The sequence below is a fragment of the Anas acuta genome, chromosome 1 (genome assembly GCF_963932015.1).
Source record: "Anas acuta chromosome 1, bAnaAcu1.1, whole genome shotgun sequence".
Classification (NCBI taxonomy): domain Eukaryota; kingdom Metazoa; phylum Chordata; class Aves; order Anseriformes; family Anatidae; genus Anas; species Anas acuta.
This window is the reverse complement of record NC_088979.1, coordinates 204,400,761-204,418,066: the sequence shown is the minus strand read 5'-3', so window position 1 is coordinate 204,418,066 and position 17,306 is coordinate 204,400,761. Positions and strand designations below refer to the sequence as shown.

Here is a 17,306-nt window from a genome sequence, read left to right as displayed (position 1 = left end):
CAAGTTTATTAATCATACCTTGTGATGTTGCAATCCCATGGAAGTGTGTGTGTCCAGTTTGGGGTCATTTCACCCTGAGCTGTTGTTTGTCTCTTCCATGGCTTCATTCCCTTGCATTTTTCAAAATCATCTGTTGTGGTAAATGTTGACTATTTCTCTCCCTGCTAATTGTAGTAGTGAAACAACTCACCTGCTATGCAGAGCTCACTGATCTTTGAGGAATGATACTCAGAAACTAAAGGACAAGTTTGGGTTTGTGAAGCAGAATGTACCAAATGCTTACGATGCATACGTGCAAGCAGCCTGTCACAGTATGTGGATTGGGAGAAGGTGTGATAATGGAGCATAAGCTCTCCCGTGCTCATCAAGCCTGGAACCTGGCCTTGGTAGAAATCCAAGACTGTTTGGTATCACCTTGCTATTTGCCTCTCAAGTTCTGTTTGTTTGGGGAGATAATGTAACATCTCTTCTAGGAGACACTCTGTGCTGTTTATCTGCTTACACACATACAAATCTGTCTTTGTGGAGAGAAACGCAAAGGAAATTCTTTGCAGGCTTAGGCTGTATCTGAAGAGCATTTACAAACCTACTGGGTCTGTTTTTTCCCTGTGGCTGCTCCCTGGCCTTTCAGGAACAGAATTATCCCTTCCCTCTAAAGAAGAGGAGACTTGAGATGCTCTGATAGTGCCCCTGGTTCAGACAGTTACGGGATCAGGAGGTGAGCGCGTTGCAGAATTGCTCTCCAGGATGGGTGTTGCAGAAGGACGACGGGGCCTTCACCGTTTGGGAGATGAAGAGACAGAGCTGCAGAGACCTGGCAGGCTTGGATTTTTGCTGCTGCTGACCAGGGCACATGGTCCAGGTTGCAGAGAGCATGTTACGTGAGGCTGGGACTGACCAAGAGCTGTGTTAGTCCTCGGTACATAATAACCGTGCCACGAGCATGCTCTTATTAGAATTTTCCTTTTTCATCTCACTTTGATTCCTGTAGAAGGATGAGAGTAGTCATTGATGTCTGGTGAACTGTCTGCTTCACATGGAATGGCAGAGGCTTCCTTCCTTATTGCTGCTTGTCTGCCTGTTTGTTTGTTGCAAGATTTTCCATTGTTTTCCATCATCACAGCACCTAAACTGCTATTACATGAAACCATGATAACAGAGTTCCTAGTGGAACTAGTCTTTCTCATTTCTTCTTTTTATGGGAAAGGAAAATAATTTTAAGGTTGGGATGGTTTCTCTCTTACAATGGGAAGATGTTGGTTACTTCCTCAGTACCTCTGGGTAGCAGTGGAGGTAGAAGGGTTACTGCTTCTTCCTGTTGTGGGAAGAAAAAACAATGATTTAGGAGCTTGATCCACCTTTTCCTCAAGAAACAAGTTTCTTATGTAACAAGTAGTTTGAAATTGTAATATCAGTTGCTGGATACTTCGCATTATTTACAAGTTTAATAATGAGAGCATCATGGTGAAGTTAACCAGTGTAGATATCAGAAGAGCAAATAATACAAGAATGGAATTGAAAAATAGTAGGCAGCGCTATCCCTGAATAATCCATTTCCACCGTGGTGTTTAGGGGACTCAAAAAGTATTTTCTGTCCCAGTACATTGGAGACACCAGAGCACACCATCTCTGAAGATCATGAAGTGTTTGTGTGCGTGTTGGGGCTTCGGTGCCAAAAGGGCAGTTCTGTGTCATGACTTGGTCTGGACCTCGACCACTGGCCAGGTCCTGCTCTGAGTCCTGTCCTGGTTTGGAGAGCGGGGCAGTTTCTGTCCCTGCTGTCTGGGCTCTGGATGGGAAGTCACAGAAGTTGTTGGCTGTTTCTTAGGGTAGAGGGCACTGTTGTTCTTCACTCTCTCTGCTGCCAACCTCAGGTGATACAAACGCGTAGGTTGGCGGAGGCGGAGGAGGATTGTGGAGGCTTTTGGTACCCTAACGAGTTACAGCTCTCTAGCATCCTGCAGTAAATTTATCTTCCTCTTGGAGGTCTGCTCCAGCCTTTGGGGAGGTCACCTTGTTTTTCTGTGGTGTCTATTTCATAACTTATCTCTGTGTCCTGCATATGGAGGGGTGAGTTATCTGTGCCACCTTTTCTTTCAATTTCTTGGTGCGTTATAGAGTCTGCCTTGATTCCTGGTGATCCTCCTCTGGAGAACTTTATCTTAAGGTGAAAGTAGAGTCATCTCGAACTAATTGGCGAACTAATTGGTGATAATAGCCCAATGGATGGTGTGTTAGACTGATGTGGAATTGTAGTCCTTCAGCTGAGATGCTGTTGGTGGCCCCAGAGGCCATTTGTATGGTTTGTGTCTCTTTGGTTTGGTTGTGGTGATTTGCACATAGCACCCACCTAGCTTGTAACAGACGGCCTGGTTCAGCAATCACTGCTTTTAATGAATACTTTGCTTGTTTTAAGAAGGACTGCGCTAGGAGATGAAGTACGGACAGCAGAAAGGGAAGGGTAAAACACAACAGCTAAAGTTGCAACAGCTGTCAAGAAGCCCTGGCAGAGCAGTGAGCACTGGGTGTGCACGCTGCGGGATTTCTGGGTGGGTTTTGGTTCTGAGAGACTGAATGTGAGGGGAAGGAACTGCTGGGGAAACATCTTCCTTGGGGCTGTAAGCAGGGAGTCAAAGCAGAGCAGGCTTCCAGCTGGTTGTGGAGCCCAGCCCTGGGAGGCTGTGCAAGAAAGGTGCCTGCTGTACTTCTGGCTCTTGATGTGGAGTGGCAGGATGCTAGCTGAGAAGGGGGGCACGTGGTGGCTTTGCTGCAGCTATGCTGGGAGCAGACCTGAACCTCAGCCCTGTGCAATGGGTGCCTGTGGTGGGTGATGAACCAGGAGGTGGCTCGCTCAGAGGATGCTGTGTGGCAGCTTGCAGCCGGGGTGCAGCTGTGGGGCAGCTCCAGCGCTGTAAATTGTCCTGCTGGAACTTTTCTGTGTCACCTTCTGGCTTTGAGCTCGGTCTCCTTCAGGCCGTGCAGTTACTGGTCCCTGAGGACAAGACTTCAGCGTGGGCTGGACTGGAGCTGGACTGGAGCCTTCCTTGCTTGGCCGCCAGCTGCCTCGTTGTTGTGTGTGAGCCAGCAGGCAGTTGGCATGCTCGTGCTCCGCGTCTTTGCCCGGGCAGCCTGGAGGAGGCTTGGGCTTAGGACGGGAGGAGCGAGGGGAGCAGAAGCCTGGAGCAGCCAGCAGATGCTGACCGCAGACAAGTTGTGCCTGCCTGCAGCACCGGGATGGCTGGTGCCTCACGAGGCAAGGCCAGTGGATGTTGTGTACCTTGTTTTTTGTCACAGCTTCCTGCACTGTCCTTATAAACGTTTACTTTCACATTAAGTGGTGGTAAGGGTAGATCTGCAGCTTCAAATTGTTTCCTGTTTGTTGATACTTAAATACATCTGCTTTTACTGCGGTCTCTTGGCTGGAGAGAAATGACTCTACCCCTTTGGCCACTTGTAAGGTGACAATTCCCTATCAGAATGGAATCGGAACGTTCTCATGCCTGGCTAGGAAGCTCGCGTTCAGCTTTCTGCAGCTGACTGCTGTCTTGGCTGGAGTTACGGGAGCAGCAGCACATGAATGCATAGGAGCATGTGCAGAGACAGCTGAAGACCTGGTAACAATAGCGATGTAGATTATGGAGCATTGACTGACAAAGCCAGCCAGCTGCCGCTGGAGGAGCGTGCAAATTAAAACCATCTAACAAGAGCTCAGATAACCTCTCATCTCCCTCTGGGCCCAGTGCACCAACCAGCATTGCAAGCAGAACTGCATTCCCCTCTGATGTGTATTTCTTGTTGTACATGAAGTGGGAACGAGTCCTCTGGGTACTTACACCAATGTTCTAAAAATCCCCTTAATTTCTTTTTCACTTCTCTGACTTTCTTCCGAAAGACTGATCCTGTATCCAATATATTGCTTCTCATGGTAGGCTTCTTTTCTGTTTGTGCTGCCTTTAACCTTGATCCCTTTTGTTTCTCTGAACTTTCCTCCTCATTTTAATTAATCTGATACTCAGCTGGCAGCCTTCTCTTTCAGTCAAGAAAAAAGGTCAATGTTATGAATATCCCAAGTGCTGCTTAGGTTCTCAAGCTAATATATGTTAAGTTGCTGATTTCCACCCCCCACCGAAAACTTGCAAGTCTTGGCACCAGATCAACTTTCCCGTAATATTGCTGATAACAGAACACTTTGTACTGTTTTGACCACTTAGCAGCAAATACATGCATCTATCATGGGTACTTCAGTGGGCAGGCTTAGGTAGTGCATGCTGCACTGGGTCTCGCTGGGATGGAGTTAACTTTCCCTGCAGCGGCCCCTACAGTGCTGTGCTCTGCGTGTAGCTAGAACAGCAGTGGTCTCACACCGGTGTTTTCTGCTGCTGAGCAACGCTGCCACTGCATCAGGACTCCCTCAGCCCCCCAGAGCCAGCAGGCTGGGGGCGGGCGAGAGGTGAAGAAGGAACATCACCAGGGTAGCTGCCCTAAACCGACCAAAGGAATATTCCATGCCACATGGTGTCACACTCAACAATAAAATGTGGGAAAGGAGGAGGATGGGGGGGGGCTCTTGTTACTGAGACGTCTGCCCTCCCAAACAACTGCTGTATGTATCGGGGCCCTGCTTCCCGGGACATGGCCGAACATTGCTCATTGATGGGAAGTACAGAGTAATGTCTTTTCTTTTGCTATGTGCTTTGTATTTTTACTTCCCCCTCTTCCTTTTCCCCTTAATTAAGTTATCCTTATTTCAACTCATGAGTGTTTTTCTTTCCAGCCTACTTTCTTCTCTCCCTCTTTTCTAAGGAGGAGGAGTGAGAGCGCGCTTGTAGTGGACTTCAGCTGCCTGGCAAGGCAAAACCACCAAACTGCAAATGTTCTGGGCATGAACTGAACGTTCCCCGTTCCTTAAGCGAGGGTTGTAGGAGTACTGAGGTCAAGCAGAGCGTATCAAGGAACAGTACAAAGCACCAAGATTTTTGTGACAGTTACTTATGAACCTTTTAGCAATGCTCTAGCACTCTTAGCCCATTTATCTCACTTGCACTATGTCTCCAAGGAGTAAGGATGCAGTTGTCTTAAAGCACTCTTAGGTTGACATTTGAACTGTTCAGAATTCAAAGGAAATTGAAATATAAACAAGGCAGTTGCTTGAAGTGGTTTCTTCTGGGCTTATTTGTTTAAGCTTATAAAAGAGGGGAAAAATTCCATAGCATTACTTTTTTTTTTTAAAGAACAGAAAAAAAGAACAACAAAAAGCAAGGCTATTTAGTATCCTACAGAAAGAATTTGGATTTAGCAGAATTGTTTTGTTGACATTGCAGAGTATGAGGAGCAAGAGGCTCACTGGAACAAAGACTTGCATTGCTGCTGCTTGTGCTTTGTAGCCTGGGAGGAGAGGAAATTCTGGCTAATGACTTCAAGTGACAATGTTAATTCTGAATTCTGCATTGCTCTCATTGCTGGAAAGCACTGGTCATTGCATGGTGAATGCAGGCTTGTCTGTGCATAACTCAGTCTTGAAACAAGTCAGCCCTTTTTATGGCCATCTGGATGTTTGACCACTGGCTTTTTTTTTCCAGTTTTGTAAGTTTTTTTGCTTTGTCTGTTGATACTATGTAAGTTGCAGTAGTTAATGTCTTATGATCACTTTTGTTTCTGTCCTGGTTTCAGCTAGAACCGACCGGGTTAAACTACGACAGTTTCAGTCTGTTTTATCTTATATTCATTTCCAGTGCTGCATTTGATATTAGCTCACACAGTGAGTTAGAATTTCTGACTTTTTTAAGCAACTGTATCATTTTTAGTTGCTAATATCTTCTGGTACTCTTCTCTTGTATTATGCATTTCCCACCATTTCTGAGCTCAACAGTCTTAGAGGAAATGGTCACAAATCCTTTCTGTATCTAGTTCCCTGCATTTCTCAGTTAGCTTCTTAATTTTTTGTCTTTCACACCTTGCAGCATGTGTTTGTCCAGCTTTAGGATGCTGGGTAGTTGGTGAATGAAGTCAATCAAATACTTGAGGGTAGCGACTTGCTCTTGATCATAGAATATCCTGAATTGGAAGGGACCCTTAAGGATCATCAAGTCCAACTCTTGATCAGATGCCTGTCCTCAAAGCTGGCATGTAAAAATGTCCTGGAAGTTTGCTCCAGGAAGATGTTTTGTGCAGGCAGCTGAAGGTCAAATTGGTGAGATCCTAGTCATTCTCTAGAGGCCATCAGTAGTGCTTGTCTTGCCATTAGCCACATGAGGAACTTGCATATCACGAGTGGTCCTGTTGGGGTCAGGTATCTCACTGTTAAGAACATTGGTTAGGGTTAGGTTTCTTCTAAGCAACCTAGATCTGCTCTATGCACTCAAGGGTAAAGCATGATACAGCAATGCTGTTACATGAGGAATATCAAAATGAGCAATCTAGTCAAATTAATAATTAACCACGAGTTCTTGTTGGCTTTTACATGTATCTCGATATCAGCGTCAGTCTTCCATGGTGAAACTTGTTGCGGTCAATGGCTCAATGTCCAGGTGGAGATCAGTAACAAATGGTGTCCCTCAGGGGTCAGCCTTAGGACTGGTGCTGTTTAACATCTGTCATTGACATGGACAGTGGGATCCAGTGCACCCTCAGCAAGTTTGCTAATAACATCAAGCTGAGTAGTGGGGTCAGCACTGGAGGGAAGGGATGCCATCTAGAAGGACCTGGACAGGCCTGAGAGGTGGACCTGTTGTGAACCTCCTGAGGTTCAACAAGGCCAAGTGCAAGGTGTTGTACCTGGGCTGGGGCAATCCCAAGCACAAATCCAGACTGGGTGGAGAATGGATTGAAAACAGACCTGAGGAGAAGGTCCTGGGGGTGTTGGTTGACAAGAAGCTTGACACAAGTGAGTAATGTGTGCTTCCAGCCCAGAAACCAGCTATACCCTGGGCTTGCAGCATGGGCAGCAGGGTGAGGGAGGGGATTCTCCCCCTCTATTTTGCTCTCGTAAGACCCCACCTGGAGCCCTATATTCAGCTCTGGGGTCCCCAGCACAAGAAGGATGTGGACCTGTTGGAGTGAGTCCAGAGGAGGCCATAAAGATGATGAAGGGGCTGGAACACTCCCCTATGAAGGCAGGTTGAGAGATCTGGATGCATTCAGCCTGGTGAAGAGAAGGCATCGGGGAGACCTCATTGTGGCTTTCCAGTACCTAAAGGGGGGCCTGAAGAAAGCTGGAGAGGGATTCTTTGTCAGGGAGTGTAGTGATAGGATGGGGGAATGGTTTTAAGCTGAAAGAGGAGATTTCGATAAGATATAAGAAGAAATTCTTTACCGTGAGGGTGGTGAGGCAGTGGAACAGGTTACCCAGAGAAGCTGTGGATGCCCCGTCCCTGAAAGTGTTTAAGGCCAGGCTGGATGGAGCTTTGGTCAGCCTGGTCTAGTGGAAGGTGTCCCTGTCCATGTTGGGGTGTCAGAACTAAATGGGCTTTAGGGTCCCTTCCAACCCAAATGATTCTGTGATTTCATGCCATAACTGCATTTGTCCCCACTCATCCTTTAAACGCTTGCCACTGATTCACTTCTTCTGGTCCTCGGTTACTTCAGTTTTCCAAGGCTTAATGAAAATGTAACGTCCAGAGAGATCATCAGCTAGGCTCTTTTAAGGATCTCACTAAGAACTCTTGCCTGGAACTGTTAATTTGAAGGTACTCATCTCTAGTAGTTGTTGTTCAGCATCTCCTGTAATTATCACTAGAATAAAAACTAGGGAGTCAGTATACATGGTCTCTTCTATGTATATGGGAATAACAAGCACTGCTTACAGAGTTTGACCTGCATTATTTTTGTGTTATTGTAATAGGTCAGCACCACTGCCAGGATATATCAAGATATTTTTTTACATCATGCAAATTACTGAAAATTAGAATAAAGTAGCACTTTATTGACTCTTTCTCTTTTTCAAACGTTTGTAGGGGAAAGTCCACCAGGTGTTCTTCAAGTCTTTGAAGGAGTCAAGAAACACTGGGACAAAGGTTGATATCTTGTGCCTAGGCTGTCCAACAGCTGTTAAGGCTTCTTTTATATAACTGGTTGAAATATAAAAAGCAAAGGATAGAAATAGGCATACAGGCTCTATACAAGGTGGAAATTGCCAGTGGTAGGCTACAAGGTAGTTTCCAGGTGAGGAAGGACAGAATCAAAGAGAGGCAGATGTTAGGAGGGTTGTCAGGAGAATATAATGGGAGTCTGAGAAAGTACGGAGAAATTGGTGAGTTCTTGTTTGCCTTAATGTGAGAATTAAGCTTGCTGACAGGTTTCGTTGACTGTCCCTTAACTCCAGAAAACAAAATACTTCTTCCACACCGCGTGCAGTTCTGGAACTCTTTGCAGCAGTGGGTGGAGATTAAAGGCTTCAAAAAGAGATTAGGCAAAACTCACAGCCGCTGGGTTCCTCAGGCTTAATAAAGTAATGATTCTGAAACTCCCTCAGCTGAGGGGAAGAAAGAAGCCTTTGCTAGCGCAGTCTTTGTTCAGAGCTCTGCACTGGCCACTGCTTTTTGTCAGCATGCAGAGCCTCCTAGAAGCCCTCCTGAAAGAACTTCCCTCAGAGCCTTCCTCTGCAGGCAGTCTTCTAAGTCACTGTGGGGAATGAGAGAGCCCCAGTCCTGAGGCTGGTGCATCTGGTGCCAAGGATTAAGCTGAAGAACGACGGCCATAACAGTGCCAGGTCTTCACCAGCGCCCTGAGTGAGAACTGATGCAATCTTTCCACTGACTTCCCTCTGCAGCTGTACCATGTTCTTGGCACATAATGAATCAGCAATATCTTATTCATCCATATCAGGCTTAAAATTCCCTCCCCACCCACTCTTCATACTATTTCCCAGGTTGGAGGATGCCATGTTAGCAGTACCCCTGTTTCTTGTTACTGAATCCTAGAGTAATAGCCCGTCTTTTTCTCAGCCAGATCTGAACAAGACGGTGGCAGTGCCTTTTGGCTCCTCAGCTGTCATGCTTAAAACTCGAGGACCACCCCCTAACTCTGGCCATTGTTCCCCACAGCTCCTCTCAGGGAGTTGGTGTGTTGTGGATATTTTCCTTCTGTAGTAGGAGCGTAAAGTTTGAGGAGTAGCAGGCAGAAAGACAAATGATCCTCCCTGACTCGCTGTGGTAGAAATTCTTGTAGTTCTGGCAGTGACACCATCCTCTGTGGCTAAGTCGTATGTGAAACAGTACTTCGGAGCCTAAGTTACAAAACTGAAACTGCTGATCCATCTTGTCACACCTGAACATTATGGTTGGGGTAAGTCCGTACACAGCCCATCTCCTGAAGGCTCCTTATGAAGAGTGAAGGTTTCCTGTGCTCCCTGCTGCCTTGATGTCCCCAAAGCACAGACCAGTAAGTGCAGATCAAGGGATGTAAGAGAAGCAGAAGGAGACTTTTTCCAAAAATAACAAAAAGAAAGTGAAGAGTTGGAGAAGCCCGACATGAAGGGGTCTCAGTAAGGTTTAGGTAGCCTCGATTCTGGCATTTCTTAACTGTGTTCAAAGCAGGCACCATCTGCTTCAGAGAAATAGGCTTGACCTGACTGCTTACCTCACAGGCGGACGGACAAAACTTGCATCCATTTTTCCCTTGCTGTGCATGGTGCCAGTAAGTGCTCTCCCCTGCTGTCTTCGTCATCTTTAATTGGTACCCATGCTGTCTGTAAGCTGCCTCTTTTCCCTGGAGCTGTGAGTATAGCTCTGGCTTACCCTGTATTTTCCCAGCACTTGGTTGCAGAGCTGGGGTTCCCTGGAATGGTGGGACAGCAATTTGTTGTGCAAGTGTTCAGAGTAAAAATGTCTGTCCTGTGCTGTGCCAATGCAGTCAGTTCCCTGCGGTGCCAACAGAGCCATGGTCCACGTGCATGGGGAAGGGGCACCTGGGGTTCTTGCACAACACGGATGGCTTTTGTCCCTGGAGGGGACAGCGCTGTCTGGAGAGAGGTGGCATATGCCAGGCATCATAGAGTCATGGAAACACAAGGTTGGAAAGTCCAACCATCCTCCTATCACCAATACTACCCACTAAGCCACTAAATCATATCTCGTAGCACCTTGTCCAGGTGCTTCTTGAACACTGCCAGGGACGGTGACTCCACCACCTCCCTGGGCAGGCCGTTCCAGTGCCTGGCCACTCTTTGAGAGAAGTTTGTCCTGATGTCAAATTTAAGTCTCCCCAGGTAAAACTCACTGCCATTTCCTTGAGTCCTATCATTGGTTATCTGAGAGAAGAGGCCGACCCCTCCTCATCACAACCTCCCTTCAGGCAGTTGTAGAGTGCAATGAGGTCTCCCCTGAGCCTCCTCTTCCCCAGACTAAACAACCCCAGCTCCCTCAGCCACTCCTCACAGGACTCGTGCTCCAGACCCCTCACCAGTTTTGTTGCCAAAAACAAAGGTGGGCAGGTGGAGACGTGGCAAGGTGAACCTAATTGTCACTAATGAAGGAGCTTACATGGGTCTGCATGCTCAGGTAGGGTCCTTGCCCTTCTGAGTTCCCCTGGTTGGGCATGGTCTGGGTCTAGGCACCCAGGCTGACCTGTGCAGGATTATGGTTGTGAGGCCTCTTGCTGGTAGCTACTGGACGTCAAGGAGGTGGCATTGCTGAGGTCCATGCTTGTCCTAACACATAGGGGTCAGTGCAGGAGTGGCAGTCTTCACGCTAGGATTTGGCTGTGCAAACTGTTATCATAAATGGCTTTCTTTGAAGGTAACTAGCAGCTCGTGGGAGTTCCTGATCTCAACAGCCTTGTCTTATTTTTATTAAAAAAAAAAAAAAGGGAAAAAAATCCACGTTAGGGGTTGTGTCATCGTCCATTCATCCCCCCCATAGTGCTGCAGGGGAGTTCTGGACATGTCCTGCTGATGAGTCCATGGGGGCAGCATGAGCAGCCTGCCAGAGGAGCTGCAGCCGGTGCTCTCCGAGCCGCTGCGGGCCTGGAGGTGCCTGTGGGGAAGGACTGCCTGGGCTGCCTGCCCGCACGGCTGCATCGCGCCGCAGCAAGGTGAAGATGAGTGAGGAGTTGGATCATTCAGAAGTAATTGCACCTGCCAGGATGGCACTTCCTGGAAGTGTTTTTGATACGGGAATCCATATAAATCTACACGGAATGGTTGTGGAGACCTTCTGATGAACATTGTTTTCTGGACCCTGCTACTGCTGTGTGTGGTGTTCCAGCATTACAGCTTCGTTAACTGATCCCCCTGTTCCTCTTAAGCTGACAACCTGGGCAGTTAAGTCCTTGTGAGAGGTAATGCACAGATGCTGCTCTCTGACTTGGTTATTTGAGAGTTGAATTTCCATTTATTTGCATTTTTTCAGTAACAGATAAGCTAAAAACTCTAACAAACATAATTGTATTGCAAGTGTAACTCATAAACGAATGGCAAGAAGGGGGCTAATACAATTATCTCCTCTGTGCATTTGTGTAACACAGGCTAAAGGTGAACCAAATTATTACATCTTGAGCATAAATTATTGTGTAAAACTAAGGGTTATACAGCAAGGCTTCTAGAATTATTCACTTTCAGAGAAAAGTTGTATTTGAACTTCAGAGAATAAAAATCAGTCATGGGGAAAACATAAATTAGTTAACCATTCTGCATAAAATACAGTAATACCACAAATCTCTGAGCAAATACATTCTTGGGCTTTTCTGTTTTCAGTCAACAGATCCAGGTGCAGCAGGGGTATGAATTAGCTGATTCTCCTGGCAGTGCTGTGAGAAAGGGAAGAAGAGTCATACTTCAGGGGTTTCCATGCTTGCTTGCCTTTGAAGTAAGGTTTGCTGATGCTGATGTGCAGAGTCCCTGCCTGCATTGGACCTGCTGCTGCCGAAGGAGCAGTTGCCAGTGGTCGCCGCAGCTGGTGGTAGAGGTCATGCACACCACTGTCCTACCTGCTCCAGCTCCTCGTCTTCTGTGTGGAGGGCCACCAGGATCCTCTCTCGCCTCCACGTGCCCTTCCCCCTTTCAGCGTAGTTCAGCGTTTCTTCTTCTGAAATAATTCCCTTTCTCTCCAGCACTGTGCTCGGAGGCAGCCCCAGCCAGATTGGCTGACTGGCACAGAGCCTGGAAGAGTCTTTAATTGTGGTGGCATCTGCTCATCAACCTACTCCGAGTCAGGTGCTTGAGAGCACTGTTTGGGATGCGTGGGTGAAATCCACAATGGGCAGCAGGCTCCGTCTGCCAGCGCCTGCGGAGCTGCACAGAGCAGGGGCTGCAGCGCTGTGCTTCCTCCCGCTGGGAGCTGCCCCTCGAGCTCACCCCGCTGGGCCCTGCCTGTGTTAGTTGGGGTTTTGTGCTGTCCCGGCACTGGCTTTGCCTGCGGGGTGGCACGGCTGTCCCCTGGGTCTGCCAAGGCTTGTGGTCCAGCTGCTTCAGGAGGAGGAGGCTGCCCAACATTTCTCTTGACCAAGAGCATCATCTGCATATGGCATCTCTTCCAGAGCCGTGAGGCAGTTCAAAAAGCAATGAATCAGAACTCCCACAAGGGGCTGCGGAAGCAGACGGGGCGGCTGTGAGCCTTCTTCTGTTGGCATGAGAAGTGTCCAAGTACTGGAGAAGGCACAAGTACAGGCTCCAGCCTTCTCCAGTCCTGAGACCCCCTCTCCTCTGATTTGCATATTGCCAATGTTAGTGTGAAATTCCTGTTTGGAAGATTGTATCCATTTGAAATCCTCCTTCTTGACTAGCACATGGTTGAACTGTAATTTCCCTTCCTCAGTTTCTTACCTGGTTGACTGCTCCATGGTTTGCTATGACCTTGACGTCTCAGGTGGTTTGATGTAGCTCCTGGGTGATGAGCATATTGTCCCAGCTGCTGCATGAAATTGTTTTAAGAGTTCATTTTCCAAAATCTGGCTCCTTATGCTTCTCTCAGTGCAGGAATCTGCTGTGCTGGCCCAAAGTGTTCTTAGCCTGAAACCACTGGGGGGTGAGGGGGTACTGGCTGCAAGGAGCAGTCCTTTGTTTGACTGCCATGGTGCGTTTCTGTCACCAACATTAGCCTATTAACCTGTGAGAATTTCTGCTGCTGCGGTGCCTGTTGTACAGGAACAGTTGATCAAAAATAGTGATGAAATAGAAATTGCTGCCAGTAACGAGAGAGACAAACAGAATCACAGAATTGTCTTAAGTTGGAAGAGACCTCCAAGATCACCAAGTCCAACCTCTGACCTAACACTAACCAGTCCTCCACTAAACCATATCCCTAAGCTCTACCTCTAAATGTCTTTTAAAGACCTCCAGGGATGGTGACTCCACCACTTCCCTGGGCAGCCCATTCCAATGCCTCATAACCCTCTCAGTAAAGAAGTTTCTCCTAATATCCAACCTAAACCTTCCCTGGTGCAACTTTAGCCCATTCCCCCTTGTCCTGTCACCGGGCACATGGAAGAACAGACCAACCCCCAGCTTGCTACAGCCTCCTTTAAGATACCTGTAGAGAGCAATAAGGTCGCCCCTGAGCCTCCTCTTCTCCAGGCTGAACAAGCCCAGCTCCCTCAGCCGCTCCTCGTAGGACTTGTTCTCCAGGCCCCTCACCAGCTTCGTTGCCCTTCTCTGGACCCGCTCAAGCACCTCGATGTCCTTCTTGTAGCGAGGGGCCCAAAACTGAACACAGTACTCGAGGTGCGGCCTCACCAGAGCCGAGTACAGGGGGACGATCACTTCCCTAGCCCTGCTGGTCACACTGCTTCTTACACAAGCCAGGGTGCTGTTGGCCTTCTTGGCCACCTGAGCACACTGCTGGCTCATATTCAGCCGACTAAACCTTGCATTTAATAAGATTAAATGTAACATTTAGAAGTATAATTATATCATTCTGTAGAAATAAAAAGGTATTTTTCACATATTCAGAAAGCAAAATCTGGGTTTCAACTAGAAAAAATAATCTGTCTGAGATGAGAGGACTGGGATAACCCAGGTACTGGGACTGCCTGGGAATGGCGCTCAGGCTTCCTGCCCAGCAGGGCCCTCCATCCAGTCTGCATGAGCTCTGTGTCCCTCCTGTGACCTTTTCTTTAGCACCTCCAGACTTCTCTTGGCCCACTGTGGGATATCACCATTCTTGTATTTTCATCGTAGGTATTAGACAGGCTTACCTAGAAAAAAATATTTGTCAGCTTTACAAATGCACTCTACAGGCGCTCTGCAGCACAGCCTGAGTGCAGTCTGCATCCATCTACCTGCTCCTGGTTTCCAGGCTGTCGCTTTTCAGCATTTTCTGTTTCCTGCTCCTGGTTCCCTGCTCATGCTGCTGTGTGCATCGCGAGGAGCCCCTGCAGCCCTGCGTGCACAGCTCCTCCTGCAGGGCCGCCCTGGGAGCCAGGGCTCTACCTCCTCTTGCTCCCTGTCCCCTAAATATAGAGCCTCCCTCTCCACACCTATCTCCGAAGCGTTCGTTCCTCTCCATCCATCAGCCTCAGCCCCTGATGCCTCCTTGACGGCTCCATTAAACACACACTCCACAGCAGCTATATTTAGAAGTCATGAAGAGAACGAGCCTTTGGGCTGCGGACAGCCCATAAATCCAGCTCCCTTCACGAAATCACCATTTTTCTATCTGGAATGAGATCGATAGGGATGTTTGCAGATGAGGTACACGTGTCTGTGCATGCGTGGATGGGAGGCAGGAGATGAAGGAAGAGGAGGCACAGTACGGTAGAGAAAGGGGAGGGAGAAGGGACTAAAACGAAGGTGCATGGGGCAGGGGCAGTGGGGCTTTCTGAGGGCCCTTGTGAGCAGAAATGAGAGGCCAGAGGTGAGGGGAAACCTGTCTGGAGCGGGTCTCGTTGTGCTGCAGCAGCGTGTTTGTCCCCCACGGGCACCGAAAGGGACTGCAGATGTCTCTGTGCTGAGACCCTCTGCATACCTCGAGGCAGAGGTGGATGCGCTCACCTCAGCTGGCGTGGTCTGCTCAGCTTGCGCTGTTCCAGTACCTCCACAAGGGCCTGCTCACCTTCTCTCCCTCTTCACTACCCCCTTCCCATTTTTATTACATCCACGTCAACTTGTTACTGTGGGTGCCAGCTCCCTCGGTCGTAGGTGTCATCCTGGTGCTTTCGGGGGATCTTAGGTCTCCACGGCGCTACCCCACTCCCTCTGTGTGGGATCCCCGTGGTGCTGCTGGTGTGCAGGTGGAGCTGGGGCTGCTGCTGGGGGCTGCTCCCTGCTGCTGGGGGCTGCTCCCTGCTGTGGTGCTTCCCTGGCAGCACGTCGGCCCTGGCCGGGGCTCCTGGTGCCACCTTCCCCCCGCGTGCTCGTACTGCGGTGGTAGAGGTCGGGCATCCCCCTCTGGAGCTGGGAGCTGACAGGTGAGGAGGATCTGGAGCAAGGTGCGAAGCTGCCTCAGGTGACTTCCAAACGCGGGTGCGGGGCTGTCTCCTTCCCAGCCGCCCGGTGGCTGCGCTGCGCTCTGCGCCCCCCAGCCCCTGTCTCTGTGACTAACTGCCCGCTTCTCTGGCACAGCCGCTCCGGGGACCGCGCCGACGGGGCTCGGGGGAAGGTGGCCAGCCCGGAGGACCCGCGGGGCGCCCCCCCGCCGGCCAGGTAACGCCACCGGGCCGCGGACGGGGCTGGGGGGGCCCCGGCGGCGCCGTGGAGCGCGGGCGGCCCCTGCCGGCGGCAGCCCCGAGCCGCGGCCCCCCCTGCACGGCGCGGAGCGGGGTCACGGACACCTGGGATGGAAGAGAAATCCGCGATCACCTCGTGCAAGCTCTGACCTGACACTGACAATCCGACACTAAAACACATCACTGAAAAATACGGTACGGGGCGGTACGTGTGCTTGTCCCTGCCACAGCGCTGCTCCCTCACGTACACAGCAAAGCTTGTGCAAAAATAGGAACTGGAAACGCGTGAGACGAAGCCGGAGCAAACACTTCCAAAAAAGTTTTTGCCACGCCACACTGGCTTGTGGTGCACACCCCGCTTGGGAGGCCGCTGAGGCGTGCCTGGAGGCGTCTGATGTGGTGGGGAGGAAAGCCGGGCCCATGGCACAGGGCGGTACCTGGCAGGGACGTGATAAGGCTGCTCTTCTGAGAAAAATCTAAAAAAAATAAAAAGAGGACATGAGAAAGAAAAAAATCTAAAAAAAAAAAAAAAAAAAAAAAAAAAAAAAAAAAAGAAGCTATGTTTGGCAAATTAATATCTAAACTTTGGTGAAGGCAGTTGTTCGTGTAACCTTGGCAGTAGTGAGTGTGCTTTGTGTGTGCAATGGAAGCACATGCTGAGGGCGAGGTTCCCCCAGAGCAGGACATCTTTGCCGAAGTACGTGCCTCTTTCGCATAGAAGCCTCTCTGGGAGAGGAGATGCAAAGCCAAATCTCCAGTTGCAGCCTCCAGTAGCGGAGGACAGCCCGCGCCTGCTGGGGAGCTGCGAGGGTGCAGAGAAGACGTGCTGGCTGTGGCACAGCTGCTGATGCATCAGGGGCTGTCACCTGTCCCCACGGCGGGCAGTTGGCGTTGGGACCCCTGTAGCAGCATTTCCATTTACCAGCTTAGGACAGCAGTGATGCTTCCTTCTGATCGCAAGACCAGAGTGAAAGGTTTGAAAGTGCATCCTGTCCTGAGTTTAAAACAAGCTTCCTTAGGTTGACAGCGTTGCAATGACAGTAAGAACTCCTGTCCCTCTACTTTTGTAGTCCCTTCTTTCTGGCTTTTGTCATTTTGAATTCCAAAGTAGGTGAAAGCAAACATTTATTTTGTGTTGTTTCCACTTTGGGTGCAAACAGCTTGTTTCCCTACTGAAGAGAACAGTGAGGCTCATCTGTGTTTTACTCTTCATCTCTCCTTCCCCCTTTATTCCCCTTCTGACTGCCCTACTCAGCCTGCTAAAAGACATTCCCTGACATTCCCTATCTACATCAGATCAGCAGCCTACCTGATGTTGTAGCCAGTGATGCAGTGAGCACCACCAAGTGCTTCAAAAGAAAGCAGTGACAAAGGCAAATGGAGTGACCTGATGGTTTGGTGTCCTGCCACCATCCTAGTGTAGCCGTGTATGAGTTGGTTCAATGTGATGTTCTCAGTCTGGTTAGAGCAATGCCTCAATTGCTCCCTTGCACATTAATTCTGGGTGATGCAAATAAATTCATTTTTGGTAGTGTGATGCAAATTTCTTCTGGGTTAGGAAAATGATAACTGGGAATGTCCAGCTTAAGTTCTTACACAGTTAAATGAAACACTTGACTTAAGTTCTCCCTGTCACATTTCAGCCGGTGGCTGCCAGCCACGTTACAATGGCTGCAGTGGCATCCATGCCCACTAGCCATGGCTCAAGC

The 17,306-nt window shown here is 49.1% G+C and overlaps 1 protein-coding gene across 5 annotated transcripts in view; it reads left to right on the top strand.

Moving 5' to 3' along the window:
* SHANK3 (SH3 and multiple ankyrin repeat domains 3) overlaps positions 1-17,306 on the top strand; it is a 371,832-nt gene that overhangs the window by 235,796 nt on the left and 118,730 nt on the right. The gene's annotated exons all lie outside the window — the stretch shown is intronic.